We start from the raw sequence: 16,465 nt of genomic DNA, 5'->3' as shown, positions 1-16,465 counted from the left end.
TAGCGACGGTAGCGATGTGTCATCGCCTTCGTCGGAGCCTGCGGATTAGTTAGATTTTTTTTGTCTTTTGAATGTTGTAAATATGGGAGTGATCCCCTCCAGAATGGTTCCTTTGAAATATAATAGAAGCCTTTATTTGGGATCGAAACTCCATTGTGTTTGTCTTGATATTGCTTGCTTTTTGCTTGATGTCCCGAGAGGTACTAGCTGGACTGAGCCTGGCCTTCTTCCCCTGAGAGTTAAGTTGCCCCGACCACTCATCGTACGAGTAGTGGGACCACCCAAGCGTCCAGCCCCTAAGCCCTCGCGAGTCCGTAGCTGCTAAGTCAAAAGACACAGACATGAACTTCCTTGCTGGGGATATAAGTCCATCCAGCACGGAGCATGCCACGACTAGTGAACACTTTCCACTTTGCGACCTCTCAAACAAGCAGACCGGAGACACGTGCGGGCAGAAATGCGACCAAGAGTCCCCACGGTTTGGTGGTGTCTGGGGTAGGACTGACTAGACCGAGCACCGACAGCTCGCCCCTGGGGTCTAGGTGGTCCCGACCACTCTTTGTTCGAGCGGTAGGATTACCCGAGAACCCCAGAGACTCTGTAGTGCTCGGGGTACTGCCAAACCGGCCGAACACCACGGCCACCATAAAGGACCTCGGTCAGCCATCGCCGCCTGTACGGTACACTGACCACTATCTGTTTTTGTCATTCCAGAAAAGTGAGCACATGGGCAGGGTTTTATGCGTGAGGAGACCATCTCGCCGAACAGATTAGAATGCGAGGGTCCCGAGGATTACTCGGGAACAATGGTTTATTTTATATGTATGAAAGGAAATTCATATAACTTTAGTTACTCACCAGACAGCTGTCAGCCTTTCGCCCGACCGGTCCAGGAGGGGATAGATGCCTCGAGCTCGGGGTGCCCGGGAACATTTGTTCCCTCATATGGAGTGCCCGAGCACTGGAAAGCAGGTGAGAGAACCAGGGCCTATGTGGTCCCAACCACTCACGCCCGAGTGGTAGGATTACCGGAGGACCCCGTAGGTTTGAGCAGCGCCCTGGGCACTGAGGCCCTTGCGGTCGGGCTGCTTTGTTCTTGATCATTGATCTATAAGCTTAAGAAAATAGGAAAAATACTCTTTGTTTGGTGCACTCTGTTAGTGCGGTACTCATTATAGACTGCTCTCGTTTTTGACCTGAGATCTCTCGAATACCCGGACCGGCGAAGTGTACAGACATAGGCATAACCAAGAGGTCCAATGGTTCGGTGGCGCTCGGGGTGGGACTGGCCATACCAAGCACCGACAGCCTGCCCCTGGGGTCTAGGCGGTCCCGACTACTCTTTGCTCAAGCGGTAGGATTACCCGAGAACCCCAGAGGCTCGGCGGTGCTCGGGGCACTGCCATGTAGCCGGACACCACAGCCTACCATAACAGACTTAAGTCAGCAGCTACTGCCTACGCGCATACCGATCGGGATTCGTTTTTATCAACGAGAAAAATGAGAGAGCGTGTTTTCTTGCACAATCGAGCATCTCACCAAACAGATTAAATATATGGATTCCAGAGAGAAAAACTCAGAATAAGAGTGTATATTGACAATTTTGTACAAGATTGGTAACTTACATGGTTGGTGGCAGCCCCCAACAACCTTGGGCAGGGGGGACTCCTAGCCAGGTTGGCCCGAGCACGAACATGTCCACCTAGGGTAAAATTTGCACAGATGCTCGATGTTCCACGCATTTGGGAGCGGCTGCCCGTCCTCCACAGTCAGCCGAAATGAGCCTTGTCGCGGGACACCGGTCACGATGAAGGGGCCTTCCCACATAGGGGACATTTTATTCTTTCCTTCGTGCGTTTGAGTGCGTTAGAGAACTAGATCCCCAACCTCGAGTGACCGGGCCCGTATGTGACGCCGATGAGAACGCCGCAGGCTCTGCTGGTATCTGGCTTCTTGGACGGTGGCTTGTCGTCGACGCTCCTCCAGGTGGTCGATGTCGTCGCGTCTTCGCTGTTCTTGTTCGCCTTCAGAGTAGGCATTCACTCGAGGGGAGCTGATAGTGAGCTCGGAGGGGACGACCGCCTCAGCGCCGTACACGAGGAAGAACGGAGTTTCCCCGATGGCGCGACTTGGCGTGGTCCGGTTGGCCCATAACACAGTAGGTAGCTCGTTGATCCACCCTTTCCCGTACTTTGCGAGCACGTCGTAGGTCCGGGTTTTGAGCCCCTTCAGTATCTCAGCATTTGCACGCTCGACCTGCCCATTGTTCTGAGGATGGGCGATAGAGGCGAAGCAGTGATTGATGCTGAGGTCCTCGCAGTAGTCCCCGAACAGAGCAGTTGTGAACTGGGTGCCATTATCGGTGATGATTCTGTTCGGGACTCCGAAGCGACTTGTGATACCACGGATGAATTGAAGCGCCGTGTTCTTGGTAACCTTGATAACTAGGACCGCCTTCAGCCACTTGGTGAACTTATCGATGGCAACGTAGAGGTACTCATAGCCCCCTATTGTTCGGGGGAATGGACCCAGGATGTCCAGCCCTCAGACCGCGAAGGGCCATGACAGGGGGATGGTATGGAGAGCCTGAGATGGCTGGTGAATCTGCTTTGCGTGGAACTGGCACACCCTGCAGCGCTGAACCAACTCGGAGGCGTCCTGGAGAGCTGTAGGCGGGTAGAAACCTTGCCGAAAGGCCATCCCGACCAGCGTGCGGAACGATGCATGGCCACCGCACTCGCCCTCGTGGATCTCAGTGAGGAGCTCACTGCCTTTTGCCCGAGTGATGCATTTTAGGAGGACACCGCCCGTGCCGCGCCGATAGAGATCCCCATCTACTATGGCATAGCGTTTGGACTTCCGTGCAATCCTCTCCGCAGAGGCATCACCCACGGGAAGGATATTTTCTTTTAACTACCCTCGGATCTCGTCGATCCACGAGGCATCTTGAGAACCACCGGCAAGCGCAGCGCACTCACCGGGCGGCGGTACCCTGACGGGACCTCCCACTGAGGGTGCTGCATGGGTTCCCTCAACTAGGCTCGAGGGTTCCCCTTCGTCCTGGTCGGCAGGCAGGACGGATGGCTGTGTGAGCCTTTCTTTAAAGGCTCCGGCTGGGACGAGCGCCCAGGCAGAGGCCAGGCGGGAGAGGTTTGAGTGGAGTTTCAACCGCTAGTTTCTTCTGCTGTACACGCTGGATGTTCCGGTGTTTGTACTACTTTTAACGTCGAAACATCCGATGTTCACAATCTTTTTAACCATTGGAGCAACAATTAGTTCGCGGGTTTGAGGCTATAAATACCCTCCATTTAGTCATTTGAGTGTGCTCGAGTCCAGAGAAGGTCATATACACTTGAAGGGACATTTAAGCTACCAAAGTGCTAAAAGTGATCATCCAACACATTTAGCACAAGATTAGTGAGTGATTAGTTCTATTTGGCCTAGAGATAGTTGTTGCTAGGTGTTGCTACCTAGAGAGTAGGATCATGAAGTGATTCTACCTTGTACCAAGTGGTACGTCATTACCTTGGAGTCTTGGTGACTCACTTGCACCGTTAGCCTTGGTAGCTCAAGCTTGTTGACCCTCTGATTTGGTGTGGAGTGGCGGCAAGACATTTGTATGAGGATACAGAGATTCTTGCCTTTGTGGCTCAAGCTCTGAAGTGAAGACAGCGGCAAGTGACCAGAAGAGAGGCTTGTGGTGGGCCTTGCCTTAGTGGCTTGGTGACTCAACCTACTTGAGACTTAGGTGGCTCAAGGGTCGTGACTAGGTGCTGTTTAGGAGCAATATCATAGGTTGCTGCCCTAACATTGACTAGGGGTGGCATTTATGCCATCGATATCATGGGATAAAAATCCTTTATACTGAATTTGCTCTCTCTACCTTCTTTATATTTCCGTATTTACATACTTGAAATCTACCTTTGCTTGTTTACCTTCATAGAGTAGTTTGCTAGGATTGGTTATAGCTTACAAACCTTTTTAAATGGTAGAGCGGACACACTAGATGAATCTAGAGAACATTTAGATAGAAATTGATATAGGTTTATCTTGTGAAGTTTTTGGAGCCAATTAGATTTAGGTGTCCAAATTCAGACCCCTCTTAGGACGTCACCGATCCCTTTGACACGCCCTCACCAACCTCCTCCACCTCGACACATTGGCTCCTGCCCCACATTGTCATCAACATTCATGACATGTACACCACCATGCCCTCCCTAGCCTCCACCACCTTGACGCCTCATCTCCCACCCTGTATTATCGTCAGCCTTCATGGCACCGATGCTGTTGCACCCTCCCCAACTTCCTCCACCTCACCGCTGCCACCCCAACTCCGACCTCCTCCACCATGAGCCGCCATAGAATCCTCCACCATGAGCCACCATGGAATCCTCCACCCGGATGTCAGCCTCCTTTTGCACAATGAAGTACAAATGGATGGATCATGGCTAGATTATATTAGTTTATTTTTATAGGATTTTAGGTGCATACTAAATGATTTAGGTCAACTTTACATAATTTGAGGTTATTTTATAGATTAATTGTACATGTATTTTAGGATTTTAGTGGATTAGTTTTTCATATAAATTTAGTTGTATTTAAGTATCCAATGTGTATGTCATCAATAACAAAATAGGTTAATGATACGATGCCACATATTGGAAAATAATGACGTTGGATAGTTAAATACAAATGATGATACTATGTTGAATTAAGCTTGAATATGATGTGTGTGATATTAGGGGTTAGGTTGGTCAACTTACCTAAACCTTGCAACCGAAAACATCATATTCAAATTTTAGGGGACACAACTGAGGCACAAGTGAATAATTTTTGTTGCTATTCCCTGGCGCAATAACTTGCTTTCATTTTTTTATATGACTAAAGTGCACAATAGCTCGCATAAGCATGTGATGATTATGCACTTATATGGTTGAGGGTTAGTAGCTGGACTGACACTATTCCACATCTTCTTATTCAATCTCTCTACTATTTTGTGAGGTGTGGGACAAAAAGGTGTAATTGTGAAAATCCACGTATTGCTGATTTTATAACTTGTGCCCTTGAGCTGATACCCTTTTTATGCAAGCCAATGAGGACAATAGTTGCCAATGATGATATTTATCAATGATGTGTTATATCTTAAGTTGCTTTTATTTGATGTAGGATTTGACATATGATCTTTTGAAGTTGATTTGCAGGCCACCATTGAGAGATCATATCAACGTAGATTTCACCAGGGTAGGGGAGAGGAAGGTTCGTTAGGTTTGATGCTATCTTATTTTTCCTTCTGCCTTGATGAAATTTCCTTTTCTAGGATTAGCTACCAAACTTTGAAAGATCATAGTAGAGCATATTTTATCAGGGCAAAAGGGTGGAAGGTGCATTAGATTTTCTAGTGTACTCATCCTAGACTATTAGATCCATCTTTCTCCTCAACTGCCTCCGTGAAATTTCCTCTAACAAACACAGGATTAGCCACCAAATATTTTTAGAGGTGGCTCATTTTACCTATCCACACACATTTTGCGATGATGGAGCCATAATCCTCCTTAATGATGGTAAGATATGTAATTTTACATATTAATGCTTACTTTTCAATTTCTATATAAATAAATAATGAAATCATATGTGAATGATGAATCATTACTGTCGATTGTGCAGTTCCGGTTCAAAAATCAGTATTGATGGTAGCTTCGAATTGGTACTAATGACGATTTCTCTGGTAGTTAATGATTGCACAAATTAAGAAGGAAACATATACTTAACATCCCTAGGCCAATAAGACAATTGTGTGCATATGCACTTGATTCCACAATGCGTTTTCCTAAGCCAGCTTTGGCCACAATCCTTTAATTTCTTAAGTTGCAACTAATACACCAAACATATGATCTTATTAAGTCGTTGCATTGAACGTTCAGAGCAAGAAGTGGTGTTTCAAAGGAGTAAAGAGAACTCATTGAGAACTTTCGTCTTGAGTTAGCTGGATGTTTTTTCGGCAATAGATTAGATTGTAGACAAACATGGTTAAGAATTTCTAACAATTATGAATGGATGCGCCTCAATTATTTATTTAATTCTCTTTTAAGCAAATAGTATAATTATATAATATAGATCTTCTATAAGGCATTCAGTGCTGCTTTATGTTGGGCCATTGCTTGAAAATTGTTTCATGTAGAGAGATGGAATCAACGTTAACAAATACTCCCTCTGGTCATAAATATTCGATATTTTGATCAAGATCTGGTCAAACTTTTAAATTTTTTATCATCAATAGCTTCCAAAATATTTAGTTTGAAAATATAAAAATTATACAAGTAGATTTGTTTCAAAAAATACTTTCATAATATTATATTTTATTATATATTATAATAGAAACACAATAGTTAAAGTTGCACGCATGTTGAAGACCGTGAAAAATAAAAAAATCATGTATTTTTGATCGGAGGGAGTATATGGACACCAGATATAACACTTTATTAAGAAATAGAGAGCATACTGACATTGAATACTTTGCTGAAAGCCACACAGCCAAAATCCACAAAAAATAGTGGAGCCCTTTATTAGTTTATATTTAATACGTGACAAGGTGAAAATAAAACAAAACAGATATTCTAAGAACATCAACAAAATTTGGGCTCAATTGGTTGCCTGCATTCACTGTTATAGTCTAGTTTGGCCGATGCAAATATTTGGTCTTATCTTGGTCCGGGAGTATCCGCATCCTTGCCTAGTAGATGCAGACTCTGTATCTGTCCATGCAGGCGGATCCACTTGTCAGCATCACAAAATCGTTTTCATGCGACTAAACAATCACAATATCAACTCTTGCATTGCTTGTGCGACCTCAAATTCAGTCAACTAAATAGAAACTCATTTTAGTCTGTTCAGACATATACAACCAATCAAACATTCTTCGTTTCAATAAATATGACTCTGTTCAGTCTGCATATACGATACATCTTTACAAAACCTCATCTAGGAAACCAAACACACCCTTGAGTATTGAGTCACCCTAATGGCATTGGCTAATCCAATGCTCAAGCAGACAACGAAGCTAAGCGCTCACTACTAGAGAAATGTGATTTGTACAGATAATTCAAAAATCCCATGTGTACTTTTTTCGAACTGTCTATATAAAAGGGTCTGTACAAATAAGGTTTGTATAAATGGTTCAAAATCTGCACAAATTATTAATACATACGGTTCCAAATTAAAATCGTCTGTACTAATTTTTCCAGAGCTAAAATATCCAAATAATATTTTTTCTGCCCACACCAACCCTATATATTATTTTCTAGGCACGATCACAAGTCACATGATTTTCACGCAAAATACCATGCTTGCATTTTCTGGGAGTCAAACCCACAACCTCAAACCTTGCGCGAATTTTCTTTACCATCCCACCTATCATTTTTGAAAATTTTCTTTTTTTTTCTTGTTGATTGTTAATCATTATATAAAAATAATCTAGATAAGAGATACACTCCACACAAGTGGGATATTGTTAGTATATACGGTTCTAAACATGGAACCGTCTATACTATAGCATCCCAATTTATTATAACTGTTTGTTGTCATTTTCTCAAATGCTTATATTAGAGCCATCTGTGGTATCTTTGCATGGACGGCTTCGTCTGTACAGAAGTGTCTCACTAAATAGATCCTATAATAGTGGCTATAAGCTTAATGCTAGCCATTGTGAGCTTAGCAAAGTCTAATAAGAGCTAAATGCTAAGTGAAGGATTGCGTGTGTATTTATAGAGCTGTAGGTGGAGATCATGCTGCAAAGGTTCTTTACTTTGTTACACTACTACAGAACATCACATATGTAGCACCTCATCAGCGCCAGTTCAACAGTAACCGCTACTGAACACGTACCAGTGCCGGTTCTTAAACTCCCCGCGTGCAAACAATGACTGAGGAGCTAAGAACCGACACTGATAGTAACTATCAGTGCCGGTTCCACATACCAACCGACACTAATACTTGCTACAGCATAAAAGTACACCTTCTCCCCCAACTCGACCAGAACAGAGCCGTCGCGAGCCCAAGCAAACAATGCCGATCGCTATTTTTTTGTCGTCTTGTGGTTGGAGGATTCAAGATTAGGAAGAGTTAACTGCTCTAATGTTAGTGAGATGAAATATATTTCATTTTTAGATATATTTACTTGGTAGATTGCTCTAGGGTTGATGGTTGGTGCTTGTTCCATGGTTATGGATTTTGAGATCCAATTGAGATCTAATTTAGGAAAAGTTTGCAACTTTGTCATTGTTAGATATATAGAGATGATCTATATTTCATTCTTAGTTGGATTTAGTTGCTAGATTGCTTTAGGTTTGAATTTAGGTGGTTGTTTATTTGAATTTTAGAATGAACAAGAGCTCCAATATCGATATAATTTAGAGAAAGATCGCAATTTTATCGTTGTAGATGATTTAAGAGTAGATTAAAGTCACATGTAAAGAGATGTGGGTGCGTACATTAAAATCTAGGGACAATTGAAAAATTGCCACTACTTGAATTGTTATTGCTATTAAAAATTGTAAAAATACCACTAGAACCGTCATTTGAGTGGCCTCCTTGCAAAAAATAAAAAATCATGGAGGTATTTGCAAATGCCCCTAAAATCTAGCTCCAATTTTCTAGTATGTGGATCGTGTAAAATTTTAAAGTATTGAATTTAAGTAATAATCCATTGGATCTCCTCTATTCATTAAGTAACCTAGTGAATTTAACACATTTTATAGAATACTATGTTATAGGGATGGCATATCCAAACACCGGTCGCAATCGGACACGACAACCTTTTGAAGGCGGGTCCCCCAACCCGGCCTAAGTACTAGAAGGAGATGGACCCTCAAATAGGAACCAATCAAGATGTGAGGTAATTCAATGAATTTGTTCTAGAATTTGAAATGTTTAATGAAATATTGAATTGGTTTAATTATAATAATTTGTAGATGAACCGGTCATGGATGTACAAGGATCAAGGGCCGGAGTTCGTTGTTGGCGTTGAGGCTTTTTTTAGGGCTACCGTGGCATACATGAAGCCAAAAAGAAAGTGTGCTGATCACTATATATATTGTCCGTGTGTTGACTGCAAGAATGAGAAGCAGTTTTCAAAACATAGAGCAGATCCATGCATACTTAATTCATAGGGGTTTCAGGGCTGGCTATACCCGTTGGAGCGAGCACGGTGAACTTGAAGATGTTGGGAATGATGGGCAACCAACAGTCGAAGAAGACAGAGGCAATGATATGATGGCTAACGAAGACTTCGACATGTCGGCATTTGAAGATACTTTTGTTGAGAATGATGGAGGAGACACTTTTGTTTGTAACAATGAAAACGATATAGAACAAATGTTGCACGATGGGGAGGGGGACTTCACTAGTGAAAGACAAAATCAAAAGTACCAGCGCATGATAGAGGACTCTAAAACACCAGTTTACCCAAACTGTAAAGATGAGCACAGCAAGTTGCATGTGGTGCTGATACTGATGCAAATGAAGGGTAGTAATGGTTGGGCCAATAAGGGCTTCAATGAATTGTTAGAATTCTAGAGGGTATTGCTTCCAAAGGGGAACATGTTGCCCGAAAACACGTACCATACCAAGCAGGTTGTCTACCCATTAGGAATGGAGTAGAGAAAATACATGCATGTGGAAATGACTGCATGTTGTTTCACGACGAGGATGCAGAATTGAAGCAAGTCACATTTGCAACGCAACATGGTACAAACACAACATTGATAATATCGAGAGTGATGGTGATGGCGATGGCGTTAAGGAAGTTTGGTATTTCTCTATAATCCCCCTTTTGAAGTTATTGGTTGATAACATAGCGAATGCCGAGTTGATGCGATGGCACACTGAACATCACAAAAAAGATGGAATGCTTAGAGACCCTGTTGATGGTATGCAATGGAGGAGATTTGATACAAAATATAAGCAATTGAGAGATGAAGTGAGGAATATAAGGTTTGGGTTGAGTACGAATGAGATGAATCCTTTCAGCAACACGAGAAGAACTCATAGCACTTGGCCCGTGACTCTCTGTATCTACAACCTTCCACCTTGGATGTGCATAAAGCAGAAATACCTTATGATGCATTTGTTGATTAGTGGGCCGAATTAACCAGGCAATGATATCGATGTGTACCTCAAACCATTAGTTGAAGATCTTCTTGTACTGTGGAAAGATGGTGTACGGGTATAAGATGAGTACAGATGTGAGAATTTCACACTACGCGTAATGCTGTTTGTGACGATCTCAGATTGACCTGCTCTTGGTAACCTATCAGGGCAGACTATAAAAGGAAACAATGGATGTGCTCAGTGATTGGAGGAAATGGGCGGGGGGGGGGGGGGGGGGGCAGTGGCTGACTAACAATCAGAAAATGATCTTCATGGGTCACCATAGGTTTCTTCGTTTGGATCACCCATACTGCAAGAATAAAAAAGCTTTTGACGATGGAGCATTGTCAAGATTCGAGGATTCGTACTGGATAATAGGTATTTAAGATGGTAAAGACACTTTGCATATTTGACAAAGGGGGAGAGAAATATTGTTCTCACCGGATCATCCGGTGTTAACAAATTTTTTGAGTCATTGGGTTAACAACTAGTGCGTAGGTTTGAGACTATAAATACCCCCCCACTCAGTCACTTGAGATAGCCGGAGTCCTAAGAAGTTTATGTACACCTGAGAAGACATCCAAGCCACCAAACTGCTTAAAGTGATCATCCAAGGCGATAAAGCACATAATTAGAGAGTGATTAGTGCTTATAGGCCTAGAGAGTGTATTGCTAGGTGATTGCTGCCTAGAGAGTGGATCAAGGAGTGATCCAAGCTTGTACCTCTTGGTACGCCGACATCTTGGAGTCTTGATGACTCATTGGCAAACTTGTTGACCCTGTGACTTGGTGTGGAGTGGTGACTAGAAGCGTGTACAGGGACACGGAGACCGTTACCTTGGTGGCTCATGCTCCGAAGTGATCATAACAGCAAGGAACCGGAAGAGAGGCTAGTGGTGAGACCTTGCCTTGGTGGCTTAGTGGCTCATCTGGGTGGAGGCCTTGTCTTTGTGACTTGGTGGCTCAAGAGCCATGACCAGGTGTCGACCAGGAGCGTATCTTTTGTGGAGCTCCAACGTGGACTAGGGGTGACAATCGTGCCATCAATACCACGAGATAAACACCCTTGTGCCGAGTTTTCTCTCTCTACCTTATTTATATTTCCGCATTTACATTCTTACAATTTACCTTCTTAGATAGGTTGCAAGTGCTTTGATTGCTAGAGTAGACATATTAGATAACCCTAGAGCACATCTCCTATACCGACCCAGGGTCCTAGGTTGGCCAAGGTCGGAGGAACGCCGTCCCACACGGCACCGGGGCTGGAGCATGCATATGGTGCGTATGGCTGAGACAGCCATGCATATGGTTACATGCTTGCAACGGTGGGTATAGCGGTTTTGGCTATCACTTTGGTGGTTTTCCTGGTGGATTTCTACCTCTCTTAGCACTTCTGTGTTCGAAGCCCCACGGATGGCACGCTGTTGGAGCAAGAGTTCGTCTTGCCCTAGCAAGTACAGTGAGAGTTTCTTCTAAGGAGGACACTCAAGCTTGGAGATGAAGTTTAAGAGGAAGGAACACCACGGATGTATTGATGGTAGAAAAAATGGATCGATCTGGGAGGAGTATCACAGCGTGACTTGGTGTGTTTTCACCTCTGTGTCTTTTTGCTGTCTAGCTCGTGTGTGTCCCCTTCCCAGGCGACCATGGCCCCCTATTTATAAGGCCGTGCATAGCTTGGCGTACAAGTTATCATAAGGTCCGGTGTCTTTTTCCATCTTTCATGGTTCCTTGTAGCAAGTAATTTTGACGAGGACGCTGGGAGGTGGAGGGCGCCAGGCTTTTGCTGCGGCTCGTGACGAGGTTGAGGGCCATTGCCAGGCTTTGGAAGAGGCCCGAAAGCGGGAGGAGCGCGTGGAGGGTCGTCTTTGGGAGGAGATGGCGCTTTGTAAGCGTGTGGAGGTTGAGGCGCAGAAGGCTGCCGAAGACCTCCGGGAGGTGAGGGAGGATGCTGATGTGGCCAAAACAGCCTGTGTGTCTGCCGAGAGCAATGTTGATGCTCTTCGGGCGGCGGTGGTAAATATGCGGCGGGAGCTGGAGGAGGCTTGGGCATCAGAGAGGGCACTACGTTCAGAGTGCCAGCGGTTAACGATACATGCGTCAGAGGTGGCCCAGATTACCTCTGATGCCTTGAGTGGCATAGGGGCTCGGTGCCCGCCACTACCCTCCGAGTTAGAGGCGTCGGTCATGCCGCTCTTCTGGCTTTGGTCCATCACGAAGGTCATGGTTAGGGCCGCGGAGGTCTATGCGAGGTCCAGCGCTCGTGTGGCCGCTGTGCTTCAGCTGACCCTGCTGCACCAGGTGGGGGTTGGTCCCTTCGAAGCACTGGATCAGCAGGTGCCGGACTCCGTGGTCAAGACCTTCCAGCTAGAGGCATCTCCGACGGAGATTTGCGCAGCCCTAGAGAGCTTCTGTCATGGTGTATGGGCGAAGCATGGCTGGAGCGTGACGTTCTGCTTCAAGGCCGGTCAGGGGACTCCGGATGCCTCAGGGGGCCTTCGCCCGAGTTCTTTGTCGGGAGGTCTGGTCCTTCACCTAGAGTCCACGGGCACTTCGCAGCCCTCTGGGGTAGCTTCGTCTAGTGTTGTTTGATGAGATTGTAGGCCTGATCTTCCGATAGGTAGCGATAAGTCGGTAGGTGGAGAACTCGATATTGATGATCCAAAGGCTTCGACCCGAACAGATCATCTCCCTTGCAATCACTACACCACAGCTCCGTTGGTTATCAACCGTGTCGCGCGGTTGACGTCGCCAAGAAGGCTCAATCCCTGCAAGCGTACCAAGAACACAAGCAAGAACATAGAAGATGCAATCTGAAATATTGCGAATAGAATTCAAGCACTCAAAGTTGGGGTTCCACAAACACTTGCGGTGGCCTAGTCAGTCCGGAACAAGAGCGAAAATCTCACAGTCTGTGTGTAGATCAATATCTAAGCAAAACCCAACCCTAATTGGGGCGGCGGCTACTATATAAAAGAGACTAGGGTCAGCCAAGGACCCCTGGACGCGTCCCTAATGGACTCCAACACGTTACACGGCCCAACGGCCCAAAAGATGGTGGTGCAGCACCCTAACAGATTCTGGATGTCTATTTGTTTCGACGATTCCTGTTTACTCAAAAATAATTTGGATATGGTACCAGTCCCGTTAGAAAGCCTATCTCCTTAGCTTTCCAACCATGTGTAGAACGTCGAAAACGGAGTCCGTATGCGTCCTGGGTGACGATTTTAGTGCAGTCTGGTCCTGGACTCTGAAACGGACTCGAACTTGATTGGACCTCCACCTTGGCTTGGGCGCCCTTGCTGGTCTTCTCCCGTGTTCCTAAGTAACAATACAACACAATTATTCAGTAGCATCCTATCCTTATCAAAATATAAAAGAACACTAAGGAACGAGCTCACCTCATGATTTAGTTGACGTGCATGAGCTCGTGTCAATGGACCTATTGTTGGAGGAATACTCGGTGTGTGTGTATCCGAAAGAGTGATGTCCTCATCATTGTTGCCCCGCCAGAGCTGAGTGTGAATGCCCTGAAGGTGTAGCTCTGCCGTGGGCTATCTTTGTTTTGTTTTCTTTCCCGGGGAGGGGGGCCAAGTTCTAGCATGTTGACTGCCTCCTTCTGCTTCATGTATATAATCTTTCCTTTATTTGATGGAACCACACCTGTCTTCCTGTGGTATACCTGTGTTGTTTTTGGAATGTTGTGCCTTTGAATTTTGACCGGAGTCTGATCTACGTGTATAGGTATGGTGGCCCGAGGCTGGAGGAGGCGTCATTCGTACTTGGATAGTGCCTCTAGGGAGGGATCGAGTGCGTCCGGAGCGTCGGTGGCTACTCTGTTCATTCATCGGCGGAGTTGTTATGCCCCGCAATTTTGAGGAGCGCATTGATCTGCAGGTGGCCGCCGATGTCTTGGTTAAGGTTAAGCCAGAGGATCCCCCGGTGTCCGCTCTAGATGTATGTTTTGCTGCTAGAGATGACTGGTATGTGGCCCGAACCGCTCGGGAGGTTGCCAGCTCACGCTTCTTACAACACTTCGTCCATCCTCGGGGTTCTGACGAAAGGGTGCCCTTGGAAATTCTTGAGTCTATCTTGGGCGAGGTGAAGGTGGAGGAGGTACAGGCTGTGGAGGCCTCGCCGGCAGGTTAGGATGAGGAAGAGCTGGACTTCTCGACCTTCGACTCGTATCCCTTCCCGGTGGATCCTTCATCTTCCCGAGGTTATCTCCGTTTTGGGCAGAAGCTCTTCTTGCGGAGGGGGCTCATGCCGGCCTCCTGTGCGCAGTTATCGGGGATGACTCTCCAAGTCCCGCGGTGTTTCTAGGAGGCGTGGTGGTCGGGCACCCTCGTCTTCTCATAGTGGTATAGGGAGGCGTAGTAGGCTAGCCAGTTTGCTGGGCATACATTCAATGTACAATGGTTAACTGTATAAAAAGGCTCTTTGTATGTTATGTGTGTACAACTTACGTTGCATTAGCTTGTTGTTTTTGTTTCTTTTTCTCTTTCTTTTTATTATTGATCGTACCGATGCTTCGCCTGTGGCCCCTATCCCAGCCCCTTCACATCTTGTGGCTGCTCAGTGGCCACGGGGTGTGAGACTTCGAGGGGCATCGGAAGGGTCGGTTGATGGAGACTTTTAGTCGTGCTTGTGCCGGGGTGTTTATCCCTTTGCCATGTTAGGCTGGCCTAGCCTTACAAATGATGGAGGGTGTTGTGCCTGTCCAGTATGAAGGCACTAACTTCAAGATGCCGGAGCGGTCTTTGCCTATCCGCCATTTTAGGTTTTCTAGGCCCAAAAGATGATGGACGGAATGCCTGTCCAACATGAAGACTTATGTCTTCAAGATGCTGGAGCGGTGTTTGCCTATCTGCCGCGTAGGTTAGCTAGGCCTTAAAGATGGCGGACAGAATGCCTGTCCAGCACGGAGGCTTATGCCTTCAAGATGCTGGAGCGCTCTTTGCCTATCTACCACGTAGGTTAGCGAGACCTTAAAGATGATGGACAGAATGCCTGTCCAGCACGGAGGCTTATGCCTTCAAGATGTTGGAGCGGTCTTTGCTTATCTGCCACGTAGGTTGACGAGACCTTAAAGATGGCAGACGGAATGCCTGTCCAGCACGGAGGCTTATGCCTTCAAGATGCTGGGGGTCCTTTTTTTTAGTATCTTCGGAGAGGACTGAGCCTAGGGTTCTCTATACATAGTACTTGTGGAGGGTCTCCACATTCCAACTGTGTTCGAGGGGGGTCCCCTCTGTATCGGCCAGGCGGTAGGAGCCGGGCCTGTTAGACTTAAGGACCAGGTATGGACCTTCCCGTTTGTTGGGTAGCTTTCCTGGGGCTAGGGCACATCGAAGCACTAGTTCGCTGGGTTTGAAGTTTCGTGGCGCAACCCTTGGATCGTACTAGGCCTTAGTTTTCTTAATTTAGTGATCTAGGTTCTGAATGGTATGGAGCCGTGTGCCTTCGGTAAGGTCGAGGGAGAGCTCCCTTTCTCCGTCAATTTGCGGAAGTTGTGCCCTGAGTGAGCAGCCCTTGACCTCAGTGGGGGTCAAGGTTTCGTCTCCGTACAGGAGGTGGAAAGGTGTGAACCCAGTGGCTCGCGTGACAGTGGTGTAGAGGGACCATAAAACCTTGGGAAGTTCATCAACCCATAGGCCTCGAGCTAAGCTGACGAGGTGGCGATTTACACTGGAGAGGATGTTGCCATTGGCCCTTTCGACGGCTCCATTGGACTAAGGGTGTCGAACTGCTGCGAAGCATAATTCGATGCCGATGTCATCGCAGAATTGTCTAAAAGGCCCGGAGTTGAATTGTGTGCTGTCGTCCACCAAGAGCTGTCATGGGATGCCAAAGTGGTAGAGTATGTTCTTCCAGAAGAATTTCTGGACATTTTTTGATGTGATTGCAGTGAGGGGTTCAGCCTCGACCCATTTGGAAAAGTACTCCAATGCTACCACTGCGTACTGAAGGTTTCCTTTGGCACGGGGAAATGGACCAATGAGGTCCATACCCCAACGAGCCAGGGGCCTGACGAGGGCGATTGGTTGCAAGGGAGTTGGAGGTTGGTGGCTTCGGTGTCCCATCCATTGGCATCCTTGGTAGGTACGGATGAGTTCTTCCGCATCGGACATCATCATAGGCCAATCGAGCCCTTGGTGAAGTGCCTTACTGGCTAGGGCATGAGGTGCCAGATGATTGCCGCAAAGGCCTTCGTGTATTTCCTGGAAGAGGTCGGCTCCTTCTTGTTTAGTAATGCATCGAAGGAGGGGAGCGCGGACACCTGTCTTGTAAAGGGCGCCATTTATGAGATGGTAGCCCCTGG

This window comes from Phragmites australis, chromosome 21, assembly GCF_958298935.1.
Source record: "Phragmites australis chromosome 21, lpPhrAust1.1, whole genome shotgun sequence".
In the NCBI taxonomy this organism is placed as follows: domain Eukaryota; kingdom Viridiplantae; phylum Streptophyta; class Magnoliopsida; order Poales; family Poaceae; genus Phragmites; species Phragmites australis.
The sequence above is the reverse complement of the archived record's forward strand: the minus strand, read 5'-3'. Positions refer to the sequence as shown.